The 15461-nt window shown below is 39.0% G+C and overlaps 1 protein-coding gene and 1 long non-coding RNA gene across 17 annotated transcripts in view; one reads left to right on the top strand and one right to left on the bottom strand.

Moving 5' to 3' along the window:
• The window catches only part of Anks1b (ankyrin repeat and sterile alpha motif domain containing 1B), a 1024799-nt gene that overhangs the window by 524433 nt on the left and 484905 nt on the right, over nt 1–15461 (bottom strand). The gene's annotated exons all lie outside the window — the stretch shown is intronic.
• Nucleotides 1–15461, top strand: part of LOC128119670 (uncharacterized) — a 40085-nt gene that overhangs the window by 1927 nt on the left and 22697 nt on the right. For 2 of the 3 annotated variants that reach the window (XR_008221599.1, XR_008221598.1), the window contains exon 2: nt 6291–6412. This is a non-coding gene — a long non-coding RNA (uncharacterized LOC128119670). Of the gene's footprint in view, nt 1–6290; nt 6413–6516; nt 6749–15461 lie in introns of all 3 variants that reach the window. The other variant, XR_008221600.1, reaches the window with a different exon arrangement.

Below are 15461 nucleotides of genomic sequence, written 5' to 3'. Positions count from 1 at the left end.
ATGGGAGAGGTAGAAAGGAAGGAGTATAAAGCAGAAGGACCAGCTTCAACTAAAGCCCGAGGGCAGGAGACAGGGTGACCTGTCCAGATAGTCTAAAGTAGTTCCAGATGGCCGGGTTTAGGTTTCGAGGCTGGTGGATTAGGGTCTGGTGGTCAGTGGTGAGGATGGGGAGCTCGGCACGAGCCAGGTATTGAGATTTTCTAGACCAAACACTTTGGGATGATTCCTATGGAGCAATAAAAGTAAGTTGGGAAGAGTTCTAAGTAGGGCAATAACCGGATCCTGTTTGTGCTTTAGAAACATCACACTGGAGAATGTTTGGGGAATGGTGACTAGCCAATTTGGCTCAAGTATCAAGTACACGGAGAGAAGCGATGGTGTCTGGAAATGTAGCTTTGGATACAGATCACAGAGGATGCTGGCTTCCATGTTGTGTGCTTAGTAGGCAGTGGGGAGTAGGAGGATGCTCTTCACTGAGAAGAGGCTGAAGGCAGAAGGCCAGTTAGAAGGTTACTGCAATCATTTAGGCAAGGGGTAATAGAACCTGATGACTCCAAGAATAGAAATTAAGGGCTAGATTCAAGAAGCAGGTGCATAATTATAAGCACAGTTTCATTGCTCATTTTAGGGTGGCAAATTTTATACACAAATCAGATCTTTATAAATGCCTCTATTTTCACATCCCAATATAGCCTCACCTCTGCACCAACCACTAGGTGAGACACTCCTAAGGTTTGGTGGGTCCCCAAGGAAAAATGTTTCCGTTGTCCTAACTGCAAGTCCATACCTCAATTCTAGGTGGGCACCCAAAACCAAAATGGAAGCCTTGTAATAGAATCGATCTCTTCTTTTGGCTGCTTTCCAACCTTGATTATTTGTCTAGGGAAGCATGCTATCATTATTGTTTGTCTTTATTAACCTCTAAGATAGCACCCTCCCTTTCCTCACCCCAGCCCTCTCCACTCTCATTTGTTGCCTTCCCTTGTTAGAATCACTGACTTCTTGGTGGCATAGAGACATCAAAGCCCTATTTTAGTTCTTTGGCATGGTATGATGGGTACCACTACCAATCAGTCACACCTACCTCAATTGGTGCCAGACTAGCTTTTATGTGATTTGAAGCTATGGCGATTTATTGCAGGTGCCATTTCTAGAATTTCTTTAGAAAGCTTTTCCAAGTGTTTCAGTTACACATTACAGAATATTTATAATTCTGGGTCAAGCATCATGCTTGGCTTGACTTCCGAAATAGAGAATTCTAAGTGGCTATTTTCTCCTCTAAAGAAAAAAATGTTCTTGAAAAAGATAGGAAGTAGCACTGTATATGTGTTTCCTGTACATCAATTTGCACCATGTGACCAATTGCCTTCTGTTGCTGGATGACTGTATTCTTTCTAATTCAAGATTCAACAGGCCTAGGGAGCGATTGGAAACAGCCACGCTGCAGTCTTAACATTTGGAAAAACCTATTGTTATCTGAGCTTTTTCTTTTCGTAAAGGTACTTAGCCAGAATAGAAGCTGCCCACACAATACTTGATGAAAACCATGCTTGATCAATAGTGTTCGAATCTCCACCATTTCTGAATGAAGCAGGGCAAGCATTAAGGTATGTGTGCACACATTTACATAAAAGATATAATAAACACATTCAGATTTTCATACCCATTTAAGTATGTATTACCAAAATATTATACCTTGGCAAAAAGATAAACTCTCGGTATCCAGATATTTTCCTCTCCAGATGGACTTTATTATTGTGTTAAAGATAACAATATTGTTGATTTATGAAGGACCTTTATCTGTTCTCCTACCTGTATAAGAAATTGGAGTGGGCTTATTTTATGGGCTTTATAAGTCACAATCTTTTTCTCTTCATGTGTAGACTGATGATGTAAATTGTACCATAAGAGTGGTCATTCATGCAAATTTGGAGATGAAATGAAGTTACCAATACATTATCTTTTTTTATGACAGATCATTCTTCTCTCACCATGAGTCTCATAACCCAGAGAACTCTATAATAAAGATGTCTCAAAGATTCTCTCCATTCCCCCAACTCATACTATGGGATGTTTCTAGACAGTTTCACTCAGTTCTCACAGTGATTTTGTAATTTTGTTGTTCATAGGTCAATCCTGTTAGAGCTGTCTAGCAAACATAAACTTATTTGACTTTTGAGAGTTTTAATTGTATTTCCTTTTTGCTGCTATAATTCTTCTTCTTCCTGGTTTTGATAGTTTCTAAAAGTTATTTCTTGGGGGTAGCTCTTCAAGATTTAAAAAAAAATCTGTCAGACTGCTCCACAAAATTAATTTCATTTGGAAGGAGTCAGCCTGTGAGTGTTGGGAATGATGGCTTTGCTTCTTAATCTGAGACCTCCTTTGCAGACTCTTGAATTTTTGTTTTCAGAACCTTGCTTTGACCCTGACCCTGGCTCTGGACAGTTAACCTGGATCTGGCTCCCACTTTATGGAACATTTTTTATTTCTGCTGCCACCCAGAAAATGAGTCTCTGGATCAGTCTCTGAGTCCTTAGGCCCAGACTTGATTTCTATTTTAGGAACGCTGAAACGTGAACCTGTTTGTAAAGCTTGCCGTATCTTTTAGTGTTTAGTCTTCCTCCTGGTGTCTCATTGCTATGCATTATACATAATGGGGTCAACTTGCATCTTCATTTTAGAGTCAGAAGCTAACTGAAAAAAAAAAAGACTTATCAGTTTGCCCCAAATTCCAAACCTAGTCAATAGTATAAGCTGGGCCCTGGTTCAAGACTTTTCATTTAGTTCTGAAAATCAACCTTTATTTCATATTTAGAGAGCTGCTCTCAATGAATCATTGCCCAATGGTGGTAAAGCAAGGATATACGAGATTTAGAGTCAAAGAAGCCTTACTCTATCTAGTCCCAGATCTGTTAGTTACCAGCTCATCTTGCCTTCAGTTTGCTTGCTGTACAATGCTCTGCAGAGTTGCCACGAGCTTAATGCACTTGAGAAATAAAAATAAAATGCATTATACAAATGTAGATGTCTCAGTTGCTAAACAAATTGTCTTTTTAAGATCTGAAAAATATGTGTTAATTTCCAAGAAATAACAAGACACAGATAAACATGAAGAAGAAAAATTCCTTGAAACATAATCTAATAGTGTATTCTACATTTTATTTCACCACATTATTTTTGAAAATTGCAACTGATGCATATGTATGTATGTATGTAATCAACCAATCAGTTAAGAAATGGCATTGATACAAAATTGGGGGAAATAAGCATCAGGTTGTTTGCTAAGTACAGTCCTGGCTGCTCATCTCTGTTTGCTGTGCTCTCCTTCCCTCTCTCTCCCCTGCCTTTCTTCTCTTCCCCCACTTTCCTTTCCTCCCTCCCTCCCTTCCTTCTTTCATCCTTCCCTTCTTTCCAGACAGAGTCTCACTTCCCAGCCAAGGCCTGAAACTCTCCATTCTCCTGCCTCAGCCTCTGAGTGCTAGGATTATGGCCCCGCACCATCACTCCCTGTTGCCACAGTCTCTGTGTTTAGAACTAAAAAACAGACCCTCCCTTCAGAGCAGTGGTTCTCAACCTGTGGGTCGAGACCCCTTCGGCAAACCTCTTTCTCCAAAAAAAATGTTTACATTGTGATTCATAACAGTAGAAAAATTACAATGATGAAGAAGCAATCAAATAATTTTATGGTTGGTGGTCACCACAATGTGAAGAACTGTGTCAAAGGGTCACAACATTAGGAAGGTTGAGAACCACTGCTGTAGAGAAACTCTTTCAACACATTATTTGAAATTGAATCTCTAGAATCGAACTGTTGCCAAACTACAGGATCTGCACTCACTACTGGAAAAGAAATACGTTACAAGATGCCATGTAGCTCACAGAACCTTGAGAGGGCTAGAGAACCAAACTGGGTGTCACAACCAGATACGCGGCACCAAGAATTAAAACCAGTGGAAGAAAGGTCTACACCTCACATTCTGGAAGAACTACCCATGTTTTCATCTCTGAGGATCCATACTTATACCTAGGCAGGTCCTACCATTGCCCTCAATTTACAGATGAGGAACCTGAGTCCTAGGTAGATTATGTTATTTTATTAATAATAAAGTTAGTAGAGCAGGAAGCAAGATCTCAACTCGTGTATTCTGTTCCGATATTTACCTTTTCAACCATGAGTAATTTCATAATTACTTCCCTGCACGATTCTCCCTAAAAGAATGTGAGCTACTAGGAATCAGGGTTCTTCCTGAATCAAGTAAATTTCGTTATCAGATACTAAATCACTCATTTATCAATCCAAAACTCTGTGACAGAGATTTTTCTATGGACCTGGGAATATTATGGTCCATCTTACACACTGTTCCTGTCTCACGGAGACTAGTGTGTAGCGGCAAAGAGTCATTGGGTAAAAGATTATGCATTAATTAAACACAACTTGAAAGCTGCTTGGAAGTAAGAGCACCTTGAAGTGGGAAAATTAAGCTACTTTTGGAGGACAGGCACAGACACCTCTTAGGTAGTCAGCTTAAGTCACAGAGACAATCCCATAAGACAAGTGTCGCCTCTCTAAGGACTGAGTCTGGATAGACTATTGCAGATCCATGAGACGGACAGAATGTGAGGCCGTCTCAAGGTTGAATGAAGGCCAGAGAATGGAAAGGAAGCCAGTGGGGCTGGATCGTGGACAGGAAAGAGAAGACTGGCTTGGGGTGAGGCTAAGGTAGAGACAAGTGTCTGTGAAGGAATAAATGTGAGTATGCCTCCAGGGGAGGAAGCTGGGACTCTTTACACTGAGTCTATGATTCCAAAACAGCCAGCAGAAAGGCAGCTTTAGAACAGAAAAAGTGGGGGCAGTGTGGTAAGCTTTTCTAAACTCACCTTGGTATGAGAGTCTACATGAACACCTCAGGAAAAAAAAAAATCAGCGTTGTGAATGTTGTAGATGTTCTACAAGGAAAAAAGTTAAAAAGTGTTCAAGTAACCAAATAATTGGGCATAATGAAAACAAAACACATGGATCCTATCTTTTCTCTTTACATTGCCTTTGAGTTAATATTTTGTCCGGATGAACAAACACCTTGAGAATTTTACCTAGAGCTACTTTAAAATAAATGGAACATGCACAAAATCCTTGAGTTAAGTAGACTCCAATTAGTGGGAAGGGGTTCAGGAGCCTACACTGCTAACTGAGGCGATGTGGAAAGTTGGCGGCTTCTGGGGGAGGGCGAGCTGCTTTTCTTCAAAAGGGTGGCTCCTAGTTGGTTGACCATGTTTCAGTGCCACAGTCAATGGTATATGGGCAGCACAAATCAGAGCAGAAGAATTATTCATTTTTCTTTTCAAGACAGGGTTTCTCTGTGACTCTTTAGTGCCTATTCTGGATCTCGCTCTATAGACCAGGCTGGCCTTGTACTCACAGAGATCTGCCTGGCTCTGCCTCCCGAGTGCTGGGATTAAAGGCATGTGCCACCACCACCCGACTGAATTATTAAATTTTTAAAAAGTGGATAGGGTAGATCTAGAAGGGCGACATTCTCAAAGACTTAATAAAATATTTAAAAAATTAAAACGCTCCCATTCGTTTTTAACATATTTTAAATCAAACAAAAAAATCAATGTGCCCTATTTTTGTCAAAAGAAAATTATAATTATTTTCCATTTACTTAAGGGAGAAATAATACCCCAAATTACTCAACCAATATCTAATACATCTTTTCAAATCTTCCAAAGATTTGGATTATTATATATTTCAAAGTGACAGTTACAAACATTAACTTACATTTGTATCTTCTAAGGCTGCTACCAAAACACTCAACCATTCAAACACATTAAAGATAAGCAGGAACCACATATAATGGAAAAGAGAATAGACTCAGGATTTCATAGTTAATGGTTTTAGAAACCGGTGGCTTATTTCTCTATTATTTGAGGTCTGTTTTCACAGACATGTACTATGACCGCAGACACTGTGCTCGACATTCAGGTAATAGCTCTGATGTCACTGCTGTTATTTCCTCTGAGTGTTTCACAGGTCAGTAGACTAAGCCAAAGGCCCCAGTGTAAGGCTAGTTCCTTTGTCTGTCTCCCATATCGCACTGCCCTGCTCTCCTTGGGGACTTAACTAATACCCACAACCTTTTCCTCTTATCTAGTTCTTGTCCTCATCAAATACTCACTCTCGGTCCTCTTATAGTCAAGACAATCAATAATAAAACAATCCTTCCAATGTATCTCCTCCTACATAGAATTCTTTCTTTCTTATTACCTAAGCTATTGTTGTTTATTGGCAGGATGGCTCAGTAGGTGAAGGTGTTGACTACCAAGATTGATGACCTGCGTTCAGTCTTGAGAGCCACACAGTGAAAGGACAGAACTAGAGAATTGACTCTCAAGTGTCCCTTGGCATGTGAAGGTATGAGTGCCCCTCCCTTTAGAATATGAATAGTTTTTGAAAATATTTAATTAAAAACTATTGTCTAATATTGTTTATTATTTAACTACTGTCTTTACCCCCAGGATTTTTAGAGCTGTTAGCATTTGCTGGCCCCTATTTCTCGCCTTCTATTGACTTCACTCCATCTTCTGTTCTTACCCTTCAATGAAATCATCACCTGTGCCCTCGCAGATGCTATATGAAATAGCAGGCTGGGTTGACCCCTCAGCAGCATTTATAGCATTAATTAGAAACCAGGAGTGTGTGGTACTACAGGGAGGAGCAAGGCAAGTTCCCAGGATCAAACATGGAAAGGTATGTCCCTAACACTCATTCTGTTATGTAAACAAATACATTTGCATTACACCAAGCCACTGAGGTTTATGAATTGCTACAGCACCTGGCATTATTTACCCCAAACAAGCACGTAAACCTTATTAGGTTTCCTTGAGTAGTCTCCAAAGCTACTCCTCTTCTGTGTACTCTACACTTTGGCCACCTACAAAAATTACTCTGTGTGCACGCGTGTCTGCACGCATGTATGGTATTGCCCAGGCCAGTATTAATTCCTTTCTTCCTTTGTTAACATGCTTCTTTAGTCTCATTTGTGGTCCCTGAGACAGTTTCCCTGCCCCTGCCCAATGTATTTCCTATGCCCCAGTGTCCAGAACTCATGCCACCGGATTGTAATAACTTTTGTCCCGTAATGAACATTCAGACTCAAGGTATTTGTACTAGTTTTTCTCATTGCCTGGTGTTACAGCTGATACATGATAAGAGAGTCTTCGTTTGGGGGATATACGAATTCTAAGAATTATAGGTATGTTGTATTAAAATGAGGCTAAAGTGGTACATGCTAGATCCTTATCAAAAAAAAATCTTGTAATAACATTAGGTTCTGACAAAGGAGAACACATTTACAGCCATATGTGTTAATTTAACTAAAGTTAAACCCTAACTATTAAAGACTTATAGCTTGCTTAAAAAATAATCTCTTGCTACCACTGGTTTTAAAGATTGCATCTGAAAAACAACCACATAAAGCCAAATATACCCTTTATCTTATTTCCTTAGAGGTGATTTTCCATCCACAATAAATTTTTCTTGCAAATAATATCTGCATGTGATCATACATTTTATATTTGAGATGTATTACTGTTTTAATTGGCTATAAGCAATGAGAGAGAGATTTATCCAGTCTGCTGTGGAAGTGCTAACAGGATTTTAAAAAAACAGCTAAGAACACTAATTTTGTTGTCAATTTTATAACCTTATAATTATCTCGTAAATAGGCAGCATTTTTCTCATGGTAATCACTGAAGTTTTCAAATGGCTTAAAAAGAAGAAAAGCATTTAAGCTAATTTTTTAGAACAGATGAAATTATTTATTTTGACATTTGTTGACTGTGGTTATGGACCATGTCCTTTCCAATTCTGAAAATGACAACCTGGAAAGTGTAGTGTTTAGAACACTAAATTCTAACAACTGGAAAATTGACTCAAGCAGAACCAATTTGGGGACTCAGCTAAGATGATCCTAATTCATCTTCTTGCAAAGGGGCTTGGCAGTGCCGCTGGCCAGGGTGTTGGCACATTCGTATTGTGCCAATCACTCAGTAGAGGAGTCTGAATAGTCAGTGAACACGAACCAGGGAAACAGTTCCTTTCTCTGGTCCCTGCCAAGAGGAACCGTCAATAACAAGAGGAGAACCAGGGCGCTGCTGCCAGGCAGTCATCCTATAAGGAGGACAGGAGAGTTTAGGAAATAGGTTGGAATCCACGTGACAGTGTAGAGGCGCATGAAAAATAATGTTCATATAGTTGATGAGATAGAGGTTCCAGATGCTAACTATAGATGAAGAGGACGGGAGACTATAAAGGTTCTAAGCTGGGTCACAGAGAACCACACAACTTGAAGGATAAAAAGAGTTTTAGAGAGGGATCCTTTCAGTTCAAACCTTTCATCTTCGAGAGGAGGAATTGACCTTTACGAAGGTTAAAGCAGCTGACTTGGGGTGCACAGAGAGTTAGGGAGAATAGTGACTGTGGGTGGAGATGGGGAAGACCACTGAGGACGGCCAGGAAGTGGGTCACTTTTCACTTTGATTCAGAAACGCAAATCCTTTAAAAGGGTATGTAGACCGTTTAAAAAAATAGCTGGCATCACCTACAGAGCTGAACCCAGTTCTGGGGTTGGTACCCAGGCTAGGCCAGACAACATGCTCTTTTTAAAATGTCGTCGTCGTGCATAAAATTAGTTCATATTCACTTTTAAATCTCTTTGCACCTGTCTAATTGTTTCTGGGCATAAATATCCTAGGAGTTACAAAAGGTTTGCATAATTGGGCTGTTGACATTTTTTAAAAAATATTTATTTTTATTGAAAATAGATTTTTTTATACAGTATATTCTGATTACAGTTTCCCTTTATCTGGGCTCTTGTTATTTTTAGGATCATTCGTAGATTCCATATGTTACAAAACTCGATTTTAATTTTCCTTCTAAGGTATTCAGTTTATTATTATTCCCATTGCTATGTTTGCTTCAATATAATCTCTACAGTCTTGCTTAGGATATCATAAATTACATCAGTAATTTACAACTTTAGCTCTACATTTTCATACACACACACACACACACAGAGAGAGAGAGAGAGAGAGAGAGAGAGAGAGAGAGAGAAACCTCACTTATCTACATAGTCATAAGCTACAGAAGTGTATTCCTTAAGCAGTTAGGTATGAAATATATGAGATGTTTGGAGATCATAAGGTGTTATGAAGGAATCATAAATGCGCAAAAGCCAACATGATAAGCTAGATATAAAGAAATCAGAGGCAGTGTAAGAAGTCAGTAACTCCAAAGATATGTTCTTCTACATGGAAACCCAAAGGCCAAACACCCTACAACAACAACAACAACAAGAAGTTATTTTTTTTTAACTCTGAAAAAAAAAATCAAAGGTTTATAGTAACCAAATTCAATCATGAAAAATGGGGTTGAGACATAGTAGGAGAGATTTGGGAATTTTCATTTCATGTCATTTATCTCCTTCATTCCTGCTCAAAAAAATGGTCCCGAGAAAGAAGCTGGTTTTGCTCACACAGAATTATGGTTGCCTGCTTTGGGTGTCTGCCAGCAGGTTCCTCACAAAGCCCCACCAAAGCTCTTACCTTCATTTTGCCTCATCCAGAACTGTCTCAGGGCACAGAAGTAACACAAGGGAGTTTCTGTAAAAAAACTATACTTAGAGGAGGGTAGGTGTGTAGGTACAGGCCTGTGATTTCAGCACTTGTGAGACTAAGACAGGAGGGTCACAAGTTCAAGTCCAGTCTGGGCTACAAAGAATTTATTTTTTTAAAAAAGGAAAGGAAAATAACAGCACATATAATTGGGGAAAATAACAAACTGAAACACCTGAGATGGAAGCCTAGGGAGGGAGACACTCAGGGGAAAGGGTGCTGTGAAAAGTTCAGTTTCTAGTTACCTAAATGGCTACACCTATGCACAGGGCATATGACCAGAAATGCCCAGCAAAGATGGTAAACACTCCCTCCCTATTGACTTCAGACTGTGCCAACAGAAACTAAAGCCAAAGGCTGAGCTGGGAACTCCTGTCCAGATCAACCAGTGCCTTCCCTCATGCACAGAGTGCCCAGCTGCAAATGCCAGGGGAATTTGTGTTCTCTGCCACATTGATGCAGCTTCCGTCAGATCACTACCTGATTACAAGAGCAGAAGAGATTCCAGTGGCCACACGTGGCAAATAACAACTGCTTAGAAAATAGCTTGTAAAAGTCACTTGGAACAGCTACAGCCCCACATAAACACCAGAAGTAAAATCCCACCATAGCACATGCGTGTATGCCATGGACACATAATAATATATAAAGCTAAACTTTAAAAATGCCAAGTTTAAATAGTTACTAGGCATCCAAAGATACAAGAAAATATACTTATTCATAAGGGGAAAAAAGAATAAAACCAGTTGTTAGGGAATTTTAAACACTGGACTCACTAGAAGAATAAGTTAAAACATAAAATCATTAAAATTAAAAATACAGGTAGCTACAACAGACCAGTGTTGTTGATTTTAGCTTGTAACTTCTCTTCCTTCCCCACATCATTGAAGAAAAATTCACAAAACAATAATTATAAACCTATATTAGATGTACAGGGACATAATTTGGGACAACACCACAGAGTGATAAACTTACACGGAATCTTTACACTATTAAAGCTGGTTGGGACGAATTCAAACTAGTTTCCTTATAAATATAAACATGAATAGTAATTGCCATGGTAATTACTTTAAGAAAACAGGTAAAAAAAATGGAACAAAAATAAACAGGAAGAAAATTTAAATGGATTGCAAAACTGAAATTAATGTGATTATAAGGAAACATATGTAAAAATATAATAGAGGAAGTATTATGAAACAAAAGTTATGACACAGAAAACCAAGAGCAAAATAAGCCCCTTCCTCATCAGCATTATCTATAAATACATTATACTCTTCAATTAAAAGAGAGAGATTTGTAAAATAGTTTTTAAAGAGATCCAATTATATGCTGTCTACCTAAGCCCAACTTCAAATCTAAATACATTTATGAGTTTAAAGGGTGGAAAAAGATAAACAGCAACCAAGATTTGGGATGGCTCCACTCATATCAGATGAAATATAGTAAGTTAAAATTTGTTAAAACCAAAAAACATTGTATATTGCTAAAAGAGTCCATCTATCAAGGCATGACAATTATAAACATACATACAACCAACAGTGAGATTCCAAAATGTATGAAGCAAAATTAAAAGTCAAGCCTGTGATAGTTAGTTTTGTTAATGACACAATCTGGAACCATCTAGAAAGAGAATCTCAAGCCGGAATTACCTACTTGAGGTTGGTGTTTAGCATGCTTGTGTGGGGCTGTCTTGATTACATCCACTGAGGCTGGAAAACCCACTGTGGGTGGCACCATTCCCTATGATTATCTGCTTCACTTTTCGGTCATCTTGACCTCCTGCAGTGATGGATGGTAACCTGGAACTGTGAACTAAAATAAACCAGTTCTCCTCTACATTGCTTTTGTCTGTATATTTTATCATATCAAGAGAAAACAAAACAAAACAAAACAAAACAAAACAAAAACCCTCTCAAAAAACAAGACAAAACAAAAAAATCCTAAGACAAAGGACAGAATAAATAATGGAGGGTTATAAGAAACAGAGGGGCATTTTAAACCAAGAGACTCATCAGGTAAATAGATGTAGATCATGCTCTGGGGATACACAGTGATCAAAGCTATGCAATGTTTTGAAAAGTACTAAAAGTCTCTGAACTGTGCACTTCAAAATAGTAAGACTGCAAGTTTTATGTATATTTTTAAAATAATGGAAAACATTTACTATGGACATTCACAAGAAAATGATGCTTCAAAAAGAATAAATATTGTGACTTGAAAATCAACACCAAATTATTATACTTAGTGAAACCCCTGACCTCTACAATACAAGTCAAATGAAGAGATCTAAGTCTCAGGCAGGAGAATAAACAATAGAAACTGTCCTCAGAAAAATTACAGTGAAAGTTTAAACAATGGAAATTTACAAGAATGGCTTTTCTATCTATAGGAAAAAGATATAAGATTATTTTGGCCTTGTTTTCTAGGGGCAGGGGGGCATGTTTGAAACAGAGTTTCTCTGTGTATCCCTGGTTTGCCTGGAACTCCCTCTGCAGACCAGGCTGGCCTCAAAATCACAGAGATCCCCCTGCCTCTGCCTCCCGAGTGTTAACGTCAAAGGCATCCACCACCACACTCAGCTTGGTCTATTTTTTTTCTTTATTTGTGTGGGTGCAAGTGTATGCCAGAGGACCACCTTTTATGTCATCTCTAAGGTTCCATATATCTTTTTAGGTTGGGCTTTTAATTTTTATTTCTATTACTTATAAATAAGGTCTTTCATTGGCCAAGTAGGTTGGGCTGCCTGACCAGTGAGCACCAGGGATTCACCTATCTTCTCCTCCCCAGTGTGTGTACCACCATACCAGGTTTTTATATTTTTTTTAAAAACTTGGAGTTCTGAGAATCAGACTCAAGTCCTTTGCTTACAAGGCAAGCACCTTACTGACTGAGTGATCTCCCAGCCCGATCAACAGGATTCTGTTATAAATGTATAGTACAGATTTTTAAATAAAGAATTCTGAAAGGATCTGGTAATTTAAATCACATGAACACACAATTTGATTTAAAAGTAAACATCACTGAACAGTCTTCAAAATGAAGGCATCCAGAGAAATCCATGTCCACCCAGGCCTTAGCAGTCACATAGAGGCGGATTGACCACACCCATGTCTTCCTAAATGCATTTTGCTGTGGTCACTCAGTTCTGCCTTTACTTCTGGCCCCTTAATAGCTATTGTTCCACACAGAATAGTCTAAACCACAGCCCTCAGGTGTTCCTTCCTCCAAAGCAATCTCATTTTATTTCAGAAATAATGTCTCCCCTTACAGTATTCGAGGCGTGTGAGTCATCAAAATCACAAAGAACTGTATCACTCCCATTTTGAAATCTTTCAAAACAAGCATTTGGAAAAATTCCGATGACCTCTGACTTGTGAGCCTGTGGAGAGGCAGTAAGTCAAGTCAATACTGCTGAATTAACATGGCCCCCACAAGGGAGGGAAACAGGTCCGGAATGTGTCCCTTCCTAAGGAGCAGGGTTGTGAAAATGAGTTTTTCTGAAGTAGGGGCTGTTCCTACTACAGAGCAAACAACCGACCATTTTGTGAGCATTTTTAATAATTAAAAGCTGAACTTTCAGTAAGTACTGTTCTCAATTCCACCTGAACTTACCAGCAAATATTGTTATTGTTTCATTTTATTTTGAGAGCTGTGGAGGTATTTAGCATTTCAACCTGTGATATTAGAAAACAAGTTCTAACATCAGATGGACCTGGGCTCCAAGTCCAAGCTGACACTCCCACATTCTGCCTAAACTTGAATCCTGAGTAATCCATGTTGCATAGAATATAATAGGACACAGTCTTAAGAAACCAAGGTATTTTGGGATGCTGTATTTATCACACAAAGCCACACCATTTATAGGGACCTTAGAGCTCTCACAAATGCATTAATTATTCACTTGAAAGAGTAAGAAGAGCCTGTGAGATGGTGTCCGTGCCTGGATGACCTGAATCCTATCCTTGGATCTATGGTAGGAAAGAACTAACTCCTAAAAGTTGTCCTCTGACCTCCACATGTATGTATTTTCATATTTATATGTCTATCTATGCATCCATCTATCCATCCATCCATCCATCCATTCATCCATCCATCCATCTATCCATCCATCTACCTATCTGACCTATCTATCTACCTACCTACCTACCTATCTATCTATCTATCTATCTATCTATCTATCTATCTATCTATCTACTATCTATCTGTGTATCTATCTATCTATCCATCTCACACATATGCAAACTAATAAATAAATGTTTTCTTAAATATTAAATATGCAGAGATTGATTTTCGCACATTGGTTCCCTGAGCTTTTTATGGTACATATAGAAGCTATTTCCTCTAAACACCCAGCTTTCCCCACTCCCAAAGTTTCTAGTGACAATTTATGTTAGATACAAATAATAGTCTCAGTCATTCTTCAGAACGCAGTCACATGAATGACAGGTTTTACACTGTAGCTTCTTTTTATATTATAATTCAAATTTCAGCTGACTCATCTCCAAATGGGAATCTTATCCTTTCCAGTCCAGTGTACACAAAACTAACAATGCAAGCTTCAAGCCCAGGCTACTTTTCTCCTAACCAGAACCTTATCCCCTGCTTCTCCACCGTAAAACGTACAATGTTAGCAGACCTGGCAACATGCACAAGATGGTCTTTACTGTCCATATATGAGTGGATACAATTCTGAATTTGCTCCATTTTATCTGTGACCTCTTGTGTGAGCTTCATAGCCCCCTTCAGCCTCCATCCCCTTGTCTGCCAACGATCCCCATCTAATCAATCATGGAGGACAGTAAGTATCTACTGTCTTTGAAGACCCTGGCATATGGAAAGCACATAATAAATGGCTGTCACTCTTTCTGTTGCTTTGTCTGTCACTTCGTACTCAGAAAATGGAAGTTACTTAGGCCATGTCAAATTACAGTAAGTCTCTCCCTGTGTTTGTAATGCTTTCTCCGTTCTTGCTCAGTTTCGTCTCCACTCCCAGGGTTTTGGAGCTAGCTCACAACTCTGCTCAGCACAGTTTCTTTTCAACCCTTCCACTCAGCATTACAAATTCTTGAATATTGTTATTATTTTTCTTCACTTTGGTTTACCCCTAAGCCAGGACAGTCTCATGGCTTACGGCTTTAGCGTCTGTCCCTCCTATTTCCTCTACACAATAAACATCCCCACCACGACACTAGCTCATTGCTCTCCTCTCTGGCTCCCGGTACCAGCTCTCACTGGATCTGTTCTGTGATGTACTGTCATTCTCACTATGAGAACCCACTCTTCCTTCTAAATAAACTCTGGGTTCAGAGCTTGTGTCTTTTTTTTTTATGTGATGCTGAACTCCACCGAGCCGTAGTGCTCCCCGTGGTGAGCCTGAAGTGAGATGATGTATGTACAGTGTCTGGCATACACTAAGTATTTAGCTATAATTAGGATGAATATCCAAAAGGAAAGGCTTATCATTATTATCACAGCATTGGGATAAAAAGCTAACTCACAAAATACTGAAAAGATCTTGAGTCCTAGACTACTAAGCCACGAATCCACAATATTTCTATAAATGAGGTTAGACAAGGGGTTTAGGTTGTATGAAATGGGAAATCCAGGGGATGAGACAATTGACAGAAAAACAATCCTGTTTTGTTGACATTTCATATCAAGTAGAGTATGTATGCAATTCAAACAGTCTTTGGGTAGAGAATCAGGAAGGTGCAATGCTTGCGCCTTCCACAACTAGACCAGTAGCTTCTTCCTAGCAGAAAGTTCAAGGACATTTTCAATGAAAAAAA

This window comes from Peromyscus californicus, unplaced genomic scaffold, assembly GCF_007827085.1.
Source record: "Peromyscus californicus insignis strain IS unplaced genomic scaffold, ASM782708v3 Scaffold_24__1_contigs__length_46423439, whole genome shotgun sequence".
NCBI lineage: Eukaryota > Metazoa > Chordata > Mammalia > Rodentia > Cricetidae > Peromyscus > Peromyscus californicus.
Note: the sequence above shows the minus strand (reverse complement) of the source record. Positions and strands in the feature narration are given on the sequence as shown.